Source organism: Pleurodeles waltl, chromosome 3_1 (assembly GCF_031143425.1).
Source record: "Pleurodeles waltl isolate 20211129_DDA chromosome 3_1, aPleWal1.hap1.20221129, whole genome shotgun sequence".
NCBI classification, from domain to species: Eukaryota; Metazoa; Chordata; class Amphibia; order Caudata; family Salamandridae; genus Pleurodeles; species Pleurodeles waltl.
The window spans coordinates 1,501,530,730-1,501,543,980 of NC_090440.1; the positions used below are offsets into that span (position 1 = coordinate 1,501,530,730).

Sequence of the window (13,251 nt, forward strand, 5' to 3'; positions counted from 1 at the left end):
AAATAAAATGCATATCGGATAATATCTTATTCTAAGTATATCATTCACCAAAACCTAAAAAAACTCCCTCTTTCTTTTTCTTCCTCTGCCCCTTTCTCTCTATCTCCCTCTTTCTCTCACAATTTCTATCGGTCAGTCTCTCTCAGTTTCACCCTTTCTCTCTCTCTCCCTCTCATTGGAAGACGTTGTTATTGCAATGGTCTCTGGAAATAATGAGCTCAAAGTGTCACACTAGCAAGATGTTTAGTTAGATTGTTGTGGTTACATTGTGAAGCAAAAAAAGAGATTCACTCCTGGCCTAATGCTGAAGCTATTGGAGTATCACACACTAGGTTGAGGGTTCACATCCTCGTGTCTTATGGCCCTATGTCTGTTTATTTGCAAGCATTTTGAATGTGAAACATTCCTTGTGATGGCACATTTATGTCTTTGGTTGAATGTCATAGATATGTCTGGACATTACACAGTGAGGAGGCATCTTTAGTCTAGTTGTTAGGATCTGGGACCCTCACAGTGAAGATTAGAAGTTCCAATCTAGGCGTGTCAGTGGTCTTTTACTTGTTTTAATTTTTTTTCAACTTCAAATATTTAAGGTATATACAGAAAGGGGATCTCACTCTTTTGTGGGGTAGGGTTGGGTGCTTGTATGGGGTCACCAGCAGGGCCTGTCCACAGGTCAAACCCCAGCATGGAAGGCCAAAGCCTGTATGCAGCACGGGGTTGGGTGTTTATAGAGAGATGGCCACAGGGCATGGCTTCAGGCCATATGTGGCACAGAGATGGGTATATAAAGGAGGTAGGCCAACCTCCACCGTGCACGGCCAAAGGTCAAAGGCTGGTTTTAGTGCTTATAGGGGATTGGCTGCAGGTCCTGCCTGCAGACCAGGCCCTGTGGATAACCCCTGCCATGTACGGCCAAAGGCCATGTGCAGCAGTGGTTGTATTAACATAAAGGGATTAAAATGACTTTACGTTAAAATAACATAGGAATCCACTTAAAAAAACAAAGGTTACAGGGACATTACATAAAAAGTAACTTGAAAAACAAAGGTTACAGGGACATTATAATTAGGTTCTGAATTAACTACAACGCATGCCCTATCTTAACTGTAACTCACACCCTCGCTATGCACTGCTAATTACTCCAGATATTTCAGCACTTATGACAACTTTCATAACTTCATTGAAATATCAATCTAACATTTGCAGTACAATTATTGATGAGAAAACTGTGCATGGCAGGGGAGCGAGTTATAATTACATTAGGGCACAAGTTATAGTTACTTGAGATAACATAACTATAACTACTGAATTTACATGGTTTTGTATGAGTAAACCTAACTATAACATCCCTGTAACTTTTGATTTCCAGTGAATATCTATAGCTATCTATATATATATCTATATATACATATATCTATCTATATAAATATATATATATAGATACATATATAGATAGATAGATAGATAGATAGATAGATAGATAGATAGATAGATAGAGCTAGTACATGGTGACTCTTTTTCTAAAGCATTAGTGTATATGGGTGTGGATATAATGTAATGCAGCCATCACTTTGTACAATCATTTTATCAGAAATGTACTTAAAGTCATAATGATTGCTAACTGTAAGAAACCATATGAAGAAGTATCATACTTACAGTATAAATGCAAAAATAAAAAGGTTCAAAACAATCCACCAAAGTAATCCATAGTAATTAAGAACCATAAAAACGAACAAAAATATAGGAATTGATCCAGGTAGCCCAAAAATGTACCGGATATTTAAAAAAGTAGTGTTGGTTTACAATGAAGCAACAAAATGTGCTTTAAAAAAAGTATGGATTAAAAACCCGCCGATACAATGCCCTCCAATCTATTAACCTGTAAGAAAATACATCATACCCACCATCACAAAACACTCCCAAATGCAACATAAATATAATATTGGAATTATACAAAAGTAAAAAGTAATATCACAATATCTAAATATCTAGACCCAAAGCATGAGACTACAAGATGATGTAACACAAACTAACACAGAATAAAGTTGTTCAAAAACAAAATAGACCATAATGCACTGTTGGAAAGTGGTTTATTAGGAAGGGTAGGTAAGTACTTACACTTAGTAATAACACCTACATTACAAATAAGGTCTAGTCAAGTTCTCAACAAATTAATCCTTGCTCAAACCTTGGAAGATTGGCTGTGAGCAGACAGACTTAACTTAAGAGACTGGTTTGTAAAGCATTTAGGACCAGATTTAAGAAAAGTGGTGCCACAATTCATGTAGCACCACTTGCTTGTGGCCTTTTGTGCCCCCTACTGCCACCATGAGTGTGCCTTATTTAAAATACGGTGCACCATGGCGTAGGGTGGGGGGAAATAGCATCAGAATTTCTGACACTATTGATGTACTGTTCAAGTTTAGCACCAAAATGTTGGCGGTAACCCTGAACAGTGCATAGGGGCCCATTGAAAACAATTGTGTTCCCTTTTAATGCCTGCTTTGAGAAGGTGTTAAAAATGCTGAAAAAAATGATGCAAATAAATCTTTTAGATTTCTTTACACCATTTCCATCCCCCCCCCAACTGGGGAACATCCCCCTTGCATGCATTATGCCTGGCGCAGGCATAATGTGGCGCAAGGCTTTACAAAGTGGTGCAATGCATGCACTGCTCTACTTTGTAAATTTGTCGCAGCGATTTTGGCCTTGTTGGGCCACATTAGCATAAAAAAAGTATGCTAAGGTGGAGCAAGGAAGTGCTAGTGGCTCTTAAGTATGCCCCTTATTATCACCAGAATAATAAATAAGTAAGACACAACACATGATAAAAATCCAAAACTGATTTATACAAGTAGGAAATATTTTTATCTTTAAAATGACCCTTAACAAACATCCAATGTAGGGAACCGGACATATGAATTTTTAAAGATTAAAGCCCTCATTATGACATTTGTGGTAAATCCCACTTACCAGCACGCTTACGGCCAGCGGAAATCTGTTCACCATATTATAACACACACACACCAATCCGACAGAATGCAGCCACACACACAAATCCACCAGCCGAAAAGTCAGTGGTAAAGTGGCGGTATCAAAACCCACACCGTTACACCAACAGAACAACGCCTACCACTTTATGTTATGTTACGTTAGGATGTTTTATATAGCGCCATACTGCCCGGAGGCTTCGTAGCGCTAACAAGGATCTGACATTAAAAACAAGCTGGAGAAGTAATGCAACATCAAAAAATAAATAAGAATGCATACTAAATTAAAATTAAAATAGCCATGTTTTAATGGCCTTCCGAAATTCCAACTCCTGTCTCATCACACGGATATTAAGTGGAAGTGAATTCCACAGTTTGGCTCCCTGATATTTCAAAGATCTACCACCCCAACTTACCCTTTTTACTTTGGGGAGCCCAACTAATGCTTTGGAAGAAGATCTTAAAGCTCTTGTGGGAGCATAAAATGACAGTAAGGTTTTCAGTTGATGGGGACCTCTATTATATAAAGCTCTATGAAAAATACATGAAGACTTGAACTTGATTCTCTTCCCCACTGGAAGCCAGGGCAGAGCGGTCAAAGCTTGCTTGGCCAATGTAGACTTAGGCATATTATACAGTAACCGAGCAGCTGCATTTTGTACTGTTTGTAATTTCTTAATCACATACTCTGGTGAACCCAACAAAAGGCTATTACCATAATCCAGCCTAGAAAGAATAAGGGCCTGTACCGTAAGACTTTTGGCCAGAGGAGGAAGCAAACCAATTACATTTTGAAGTAACTTCAGTAATCCAAATCAAGTGGTGGAAAGCATCCTAGCCTGATAATCTAAAGTTAAAGTTAATTTGGAGTCTAACCAAATTCCTAGTGCTTTGATGTGATCCTTCGGAGGAGGTAAATATTCCAGCTGTATTGCCGGCAGAATATTCTTCGCCAGAGTGGTAAGCTTTCCCTGGAACATTATGGGGGTCATTCTGACTCCCGCCGGCCGCGGTAACCGCAGTGCCGGCAGGAGCCGCCAGAATACTGCTGCGCGGTCAGAAGACCGCCGCAGTTATTCTGTGTTTCCCGCTGGGCTGGCGGGCAACCGCCAGAAGGCCGCCCGCCAGCCCAGCGGGAAACCCCTTCCCACGAGGAAGCCGGCTCCGAATGGAGCCGGCGGAGTGGGAAGAGTGCGACGGGTGCAGTAGCACCCGTCGCGATTTTCAGTGTCTGCATGGCAGACACGGAAAATCTTTTAGGGGCCCTCTTACGGGGGCCCCTGCAGTGCCCATGCCATTGGCATGGGCACTGCAGGGGCCCCCAGGGGCCCCACGACACCCCTCACTGCCATCCTGTTCCTGGCGGTCACAACCGCCAGGAACAGGATGGCGGTAAGGGGGTCGGAATCCCCATGGCGGCGCAGCAAGCTGTGCCGCCATGGAGGATTCCTCAGGGCAGCGGAAAACCGGCGGGAGACCGCAGGTTTTCCGTTTCTGACCGCGGCCAAACTGCCGCGGTCAGAATGCCCTTGGGAGCACCGCCAGCCTGTTGGCGGTGCTCCCGCGGTCGTTGACCCTGGCGGTCAATGACCGCCAGGGTCAGAATGACCCCCTATGTCTGTCTTGTCTTCGTTCAGTTGGAGCCTACTATCAGTCATCCAACTCGAAACAGCTTGCAAGCAGGCTGGTAACACTGAATTATCTGCAGCCTTAATCGAAGAAAAAGAGATGACCAACTGCGTGTCGTCGGCATAAGATATCAGGGACAAACCGAAAGGTTCAACTTCGTCCGCTAAGGGGGCCATATAAATATTAAAAAGGGTTATGACCCACAAATCACCATGGCGGACATTCAACGGCGGTAAACCATTGGCGGTACATACCGCCGCGCTTAGAATGGACACCCACAAACAAAACAACACTACATTGGACAATTCACACAACACACACCTGTCACCCATACACACACCACACCCACACCACTATAAAACACACACCCACATTACCCACAACCCTTTATGACTATAAACCATTGCCACCAGAGAGACACCAAGAACACTGACACAACTAGAGCCACACACTATTCACACCTATACACCACTCACGCACTCCACATAACACACCCCAACACATCACCCAGCATACCTTCACCAATACACCTCACACAACACCCATGGCACCACAAAGACACCCCCATTTCACAGAGGAGGAGCTAAGGGTCATGGTGGAGGAAATTGTCAGGGTAGAGCCACAGCTATTTGGAGCACAGGTGCAGCAGATATCAATAGCCAGGAAGATGGAGCTATGGTGGAGAATCGTGGACAGGGTAAATGCCGTGGGACAGCACCCCAGAACAAGGGATGACATCCTGAAGAGGTGGAATGACCTACGGGGGAAGGTACGTTCCATTGCAGGAAGACATCAGCTCGCTATCCAGAGGACTGGCGGTGGACCCCTGCCTCCTCTCCCACAATTCACAGCATGGGAGGAGCAAGTCTTGGCAATACTGCATCTTGACGGCCTGGCCGGAGTTGGCAGAGGACTGGACTCTGGTAAGTCAACTTTCAATATTTATCACCCCCCTACCTGCATGTTATCACATACCATCACCCTCACCCCATCACATCAGTGGCAGTGGGCAGGGGAGCCCATCAAACCCTACCCCCCTGATGGCCCGCATACTGGCGGTGGCCTATCCAGAGCTGGATGGGCGCTTGAGGGCATCACAGCAGCCACAAGGGGGTGAGTACAGTGCCCATCATTACAACTTGCGCATGGTAGGGTGGTATCCAAGTGGTTGATGTGTGCCAGTGGATGCCCCTAGGCCAGGCATGACATTGCAGCATAGGTCCCCTGCTGGCTAGGGTTCTGAAGCGATAATCCTGCTACCTAGTTCGTAGGCATTCACTACTGTTCAGTGCTGCGTGGGTCCCAGGTGTGCTGCATTTGCCGGTGTGTGCCCCTCCCAATGGCTTGGTAGCTTGCAATATCAGTGGCGGTGCATTGCATAGTGCGTAGCCATGTTTGTGAGGGTGCTGTGTACCCCAACTGTGGTGTTGGTGCAGCCATTGAACCAGTGTATCCTTTGTCTCTCTCCCCCCTTTCTTGTTTTGTCATCCTGTCCTTATGTGCACTTGCATCACCGGCGATGGAGGGAGCTACATTCCACAGGGCCCAGAAGGCAGAGTCCACCGACACTGAGGGCACCTGTGGGACAGAGGCCGAGGGGAGCACCATGGCGGAGACTAGGGCTGCCACTTCAGACACAGATACTTCTTCCGATGGAAGCTCCCTGGTGGTGGCGGGCACTTCTGTGATGACCCCAGCTACAGGTACAGCCGCAATGCCCAATACCAGCACCGCCCTCCCAGAAGCCCCTCAGCGAGTTGCCCGTGCCCGCTCACCCAGGAGGGTGGGCATCTCCTTCGCGCAAGGCACCTCGGGCCCTGCCCCAGTTAGCCCTGTTGCCCTAAGTAAGGAGGCTATTGACCTTCTGAGATCCATCTCTGTAGAGCAGTCAACCATTGTGAATGCCTTCCAGGGGCTGGCAGCCCAGATGCAACAATCTAATGCATTCCTAGAGGACATTCACACTGGATTGGTGGCCCAACAGAGATCGATTCGGGCACTGGCCTCCACGCTGATGGCAGCCATTGTCACGGTTTCTACCGTCCCCCCTCCAGCTTCCATTGCCCAGTCCCATTCTTCTCAACCCCAACCAATCCCGGGCACACAAAAAGATGAGCATGCACACAAGACAAAACCCAAGAGTGTCACAGGCAAACACAAACACCACACTTCATTCCACAGGCAGTCACACAAACACCATCCAGTTGCAGACACAACAACATCCACTATTTCCACTGGCTCCCCCTCTTCCTCCTCCTCCACCTCCCACCTAGTTATGTCCACTCTCGTACCTGCATGCACGACAGCATCTTCCACTACCTTCATCATCACCAAACCAAGCAGAACACACCTCACTTTCAGACACCTCCACAACATCCATGCACACGTCCCCTGTGCCCTCTCCCACTGTGTCTGTCCCCCCTCCTAAAGTACACAAACGCAAACACTCAGACACCCAATAGCCATCCACCTCACGACAGCATTCAGCCTATGCACCTGCACCCAAATCCAGAAGACAGACACCTCCAACAACCACTCCCTCATCCTCCACTCCCATTCCTTCTCCCTCTTCCCACCCCAATGTCCCTAAAAAAACTGTTCCTATCCACCATTGACCTCTTTCCTCCCCTTCCCCCTGTCCTGCACATATTGCCAGGGTATCACAAACCCAGCAAAGCACCTCAGCCACACAGTCCACAGGCCCAGTTTAATCCGTAACCACTTGTGGTGGAAAGGAATCCAGGCCACATTTACTGAAGGGGAAGGAGCCTGCACCAGCAGGCAAGAAGGGGAAGGAGCCTGCACCTGCCACCCAAAAGGCCATGGATCCTGCACCAGCAGGCAGGAAGGCCAAGGAGCCTGCACCTGCCACCTGAAAGGCCAAGGAGCCTGCACCAGCAGGTAGGAAGGGCAAGGAGCCTGCACTATTAGGCAGGAAGGCCAAGGAGCCTGCATTAGCAGACAAGAAGGGCAAGGAGCCTGTGCCAGCAGCTGTGATGGAGCCCCCACCACCAAACATGGTTGCGCATCCATCCGAGGGTGCAGGGGATGTGCAGGAGCCTCCCCTACCAGCAGCACCACAACTGTGCATCCATCCGTGGGTGCAGGGGATGTGCAGGAGCCTCCCCCCACCAGCAGCACCACCACAGTGCATCCTTCCGAGGGTGCGGGGGATGTGCAGGAGCCTCCCACCACAACCAACACAGGGCAGCCATTACCGCCGGTGGACGAAATGTAATCCTGCATCTATGGGCTGCTGTGCGGCCTGTCCACTCCAGAACCAGTGGGCCAGACACCCACTTGAGAGACTGTGTCCTTGCACTCCCCAGGACCAAGCACAGGGCATGTTTCCCCCTACAGAACCAGTGGGCAAGACTCCCACTCAAGAGACTGTGGCCTTGCACTCCCCAGGACCAAGCACAGGGCATGTTGACCCCTCCAGAACCAGTGGGCAAGATACCCACTCGAGAGACTGTGGCCTTGCATTTCGCAGGACCAAGCACAGGTCATATTGCCTCCTCCAGAACAAGTGGGGAAGACACCCACTCGAGAGATTGTGGCCCATCACTCCCCAGGACCAAGCACAGGGCATGTTGCCCCTCCAGAACCAGTGGGCAAGACACCCACTCGAGAGACTGTGGCCTTGCACTCCCCAGGACCAAGCACAGGGCATGTTGCCCCCTCCAGAACCAGCGGGGAAGACTCCCACTCAAGAGTCTGTGGGCCATCACTCCTCAGGACCAAGCACAGGTCATGTTGCCCCCTCCGGAACCAGTGGGGAAGACACCCACTCGAGAGACTGTGGCTCATCACTACCCAGGACCAAGCACAGGGCATGTTGCCCCCTCCAGAACCAGTGGTCTTGTTTCAGCTCCCAGCTGAGGTGCCCCCCCATCCCCCTGAGGTGCCTGCCTATTTTAACTGATGCCCCTACAGTGTTCTCTCCGTGTTGATGCAGGTGACAAGTGAGGCCTTGGACTTTGGCCTGTGGCCATGTGGCCCACGTAAAATGAGGACTGGGCTGTGTCCCTTGTTCTGTACATTTGTATATATCTGTTACATTGCCTACATTATCATTTATACTGTGTTGATATTATTACATTCACTTTGGTAAATTATTTTAGTCCTTGCACTATTCAGCTGATTTATGGGGATTAATTTGTTTTCTTGTGCAGCTGGTTGTATGTATTTTGTGTGTGTGTGGGGTGTGTATGGTGCATTTGTGTGTCACTCTCTTTTTCCTTCCCCTCTCCCTTGTGTGCTAGGCGGCTGTACTCACTGTTGTCGTTTTTGTCGGCATTGGTGTTCGTGGTGGAGCAGAACGTAGAATATCATCGGAAAAACATTCAGTTCAGGTTCCATGGCGGCATGGTTCTTCCCTGTGTCTCCAAAGGTGAGTCCTTTCACTTTTGAGTCTGTTTCCACCAGCCTTTTGATGTTGTTGGTAGCGCTCCGGAAAAGGTGATGGATTGTGTTGTAATATGGTGGGTGGAACTTGAGCTTCTGCCTGGCTGTAGGCAGCTACCGCCGTGGTGGCTGTTGTTTATGCCCTGGCGGTCAGTGTGGTACATTGGCTGTCTTTCAGAGATCTTTCCGCCATGGTCATAATTTGGCGGTACTTACCAATAGCCTGTTGGGGGTATTACCCCCACTTTATCACCGACCGCCAGGGTTATAATGAGGCCCTTAATGTAAAAATGTGCTTTCTAGCAAAAAAGTGAAAAGCGACAACTGTGGCTATTTGGTCTCATCTGACTGGGCCAAAGTCAAAAGTTGAGTTTAACCATGATGGAGCACGGGTCAGCTACACTGAGGCCCTCATTATGAGTTTGACAGTCTTTCAGCAAAACCACCATGTTGCGGGCACCAAAAATCCACCAGTGTTGGCGGTATTCCACCCTCTATATTAAGAGGCCACAAATAAATCCACCTAAAACAGACACAACTCCGACACCGCTAGGATGACCGAGGGTGGGATAGAGGCGGTCCCACCACCAGAACCAGCACGCCGAACAAATACCGCCTTCCATATTACAACCCACAACTCAGCACAGCGGTCATAGCATGGTGGGAAACCATTGGCGATGTGAACCACAGTGATGAAAACAAACACCTCTACCGGAGCACAGTACCACATTGGAAAAATTGAATACCCCACATCTGACACACATACACATAATACTGTAAAACACCCCCCCACACAACCCACAACCCTTTGCAAACAAAACAAAATACACCAACAGCAAGGACCACACAAACCAAGACACTGCACATTTACACCATACGCACTATCACACACAACACTCAGAACACACCAAACAACTGCACCATTGGCACTATACACACACATTGTCATAGCACATAAACACCACAAACAACCAGCACACACAACCAAGCACCCCCACCTCACCAAGCACCCTACACTGCACCATTGCACACTACACACACCCCCACTCAACACAACCACCATGTCCTGTAAAAAAAAACATGCCTCACAGACAATGAGTTGAGGGTCATAGTTGATGAAATCGTCAGGGTAGAGCCACAACTGCTTGGAGCACAGGTCAAGCAAACATCCATAGCCAGGAAAATGGAGAAATTGAGTTATTGTTGAGAATCATCGACAGGGTCAACTCAATGGGCAATCATCCATGCACAAGGGAAGACATTCGGAAGAGGTAGAATTACCTATGGGGGAAGGTGTGTTCCATGGCGCCCAGGCACAAAATTGCTGTGATGAAGACTGGCGATGGGCACCCACCGCCTCCCTCAAAGTTCAAATTGTGGGAGAAGAAGGTCTTAGACATCCTGCAATACCTGAAAGATTGGACACTGGTAATGAACCCACATGCCCCTAACACTAATTTGGCACTCCATCATGCTACCCCACTACCCTTTGACTCCCCAAGTCACCCTATCTTTTACTACACCTCCCACACCATCACCTAAAGGTCCTCCTCTGCATGCCTCCCCACCACCCATCCTCAATGGCCAGACAGTCCCAGGCCACTGCACGGATAGCACCGGCAAAAGCTATCACTACGACGCTCACAATGCACCTGCACATCCACATGAAAAGCTGAACTCTCCGAGTCACTGTGCAACACCTGCATGTACAACTATCATACCTGGAATACCAACAGGATGCTATGACTGAGGACCTATGCATGGCAATGACAGAGATGCAATCCTCATATAGCAACCCTCAATGGAACATGCTACCCATTTCACTCTACATTACCCACAAACAATGTCTGTAGTGCTGCATCTGTCGTTGCCATAACTGGGAATCAAGTTAACCTGTTAGGTGCGGGTGTCGGCCACTGGCCGACGCCCACACACCCTCCCTGGTGCAGGTCACGACCAGTGGCCGACACCAGGAAGGGTATCAATAAATCCTCGGGTGCGTCGCACCCGAGGATTTTTTATTTTTTTTAAACCCCCCCCGGGAGACACGGAAGCTTCCGTCTCTCCCCCCGCCCCCCCACCCGCCCCTTTGTGACGTCAGCGCGCCTCGCGGCGCTCTGACGTTGCAAAGGTGTTTTCCCCATCAAAGCAGGAAGCAGCCTTGCGGCCGCTTCCTGCTTTGATGGGGAAAACGGCCTTTCTCACGTTCGGGAAGGCCTCGTAAGAAAGGGGAGTGTCTCCCCTTTCTTACGAGGCCTTCCTGAAAGTGTTTCCTGGCCCCCCGGTCGCAGCACAGCTGCGATCGGGGGGCCAGGAAACACTTTGAAAAGGCCTCGTAAGAAAGGGGAGACTCTCCCCTTTCTTACGAGGCCTTCTCAAACTGTTTCTGGCCCCCGATCGGGGATTGTTTTTTTTTTTTTTTTTAAATAATTAAAAAAAAAATATATATGACAGGGGGTCGCCCGTGGGCAGGGTGACCCCCTGTGGGGGCAATTTTTTTTTTAGATGTTGTAGGGTTTCCCTGGGGGCCATTTTGGCCCCCAAGGAAACCATACAACAACTAAAAAAAATAGATCTATATATAGATCTATATTTATATATCTATGTAGATAGATATATCTATGTACATGGATATATCTATAGATATATCTATGTACATAGATATATATATATATATATAGAGGTAGATCTATATATACCAAAGAGATTTATAAAGTGTGCTACTCACCTGTGAGGGTCTCAAGGCGCTTGGGGGGGGGCGGGGGGAGGGAAAGGGGCTGGGAGGTTCACTGTTCGAAAAGCCAGGTTTTGAGGCCCTTCCTGAAAAGAAGTAGGTTTTGGGTCTTGCGAAGGTGGGTTGTGAGGGCGTTCCAGGTTTTGGGTGCAAGGTAGGAGAAGGATCTGCCCCCGGTGGTGGTGTGTTTGATGCGGGGGACAGAGGCGAGAGAGAGGTCAGCTGAGCGGACGTTTCGTGTGGGGGTGTGGAAGGTGACTCTCGTTGAGGTAGGCAGGGCCTGTGTTGTGGAGTGATTTGTGTGCGAGGATGAGGATCTTGAAGGTGATCCTTTTGTCAATGGGGAGCCAGTGGAGGGATTTGAGGTGTGGAGAGATGTGTTCGTGTCGGCGGAGGTCGAGGATGAGTCGTGCTGCTGAGTTCTAGATGCGTGTAGTTTGCGCTTGAGTTTTAGAGTGGTGCCGGCGTAGAGGGCGTTTCCGTAATCAAGCCTGCTGCTGATGTGTGCGTGAGTGACAGTTTTTCTGGTCTCTGTGGGGATCCATTTGAATGTTTTTCAGTATACGGAGTGTGTTGAAGCATGAGGAGGTGAGAGCGTTGATTTGTTGGGTCATCGAGAGGGAGGAGTCTAGGATGATGCTGAGGTTGCGTGCTTGGTTGGCGGGGGTGGGTGCAGGGCCTAGCGTGGTGGGCCACCATGAGGGGTCCCAGGTGTTTTTGTGTGGGCCAAAGAGGATTATTTCGGTTTTGCTTGAGTTGAGTTTCAGGTGATTGGCTGTCATATATATATCACTTTTGTCAATATGTGTGTGGTTTCCCTGGGGGGAAAAGGGTCTGACTTGTCTAGTGGCAGTTTTAGTGCCATAAAGAAGCGCAGAAGGTTTATATGCTTACTGCAAAGAGCAAATCTGTATTTTATGTAAATAGCTGAGTACATTAGCAAAGTCTATGGAGAGATGAAGGGCACTTTTGCTGGGTGGTAATGAGGGAATCCGAGAGGAGGGAGTGGGAGCACCAATAATGATTGTTGGACTGGGCGCAGGAGGTGCTAAAGACTGTGACGAATGGTATGTGACAAGGTGTTTTTTGAGTGTCTTGAAAGTACGTGCTGATTGAGGGAAGAAGCGCAGGTAAGGTGGCCTCTACTGTTGCACGTATCTCACACACCATCGATTTTGTGACTGTCTACGTAGGCTAGTGTTTTAGAGCAACAGTTTAGCCAATAGCAGAGATGGCATCTTGATGGATGACTGCTGCCTACACTCGGGTTATAGAGGACCGCTCTGACATAGGATCAGAGACTGAGACATCAGATACTGAGACAGCATCTGAGGGATAGGACAATGGCGCAGACTCTGGGAGTGATTTTTCAGTCAGAGGAGTCCCATTCGATAACTCCTCTTCCAGTACATTACGAGGGAGGTGATGAGGACAGTCCTGCTGTCCCTTTGCAAGCTGTTTGTGCAACTGGGTAATAGTGGGTTAGGT

At 48.4% G+C, this 13,251-nt stretch overlaps 1 protein-coding gene across 1 annotated transcript in view; it reads left to right on the forward strand.

Annotated features, from left to right (window-relative positions):
• KYNU (kynureninase) overlaps nt 1-13,251 on the forward strand; it is a 915,617-nt gene that overhangs the window by 29,033 nt on the left and 873,333 nt on the right. The window lies entirely within an intron of this gene.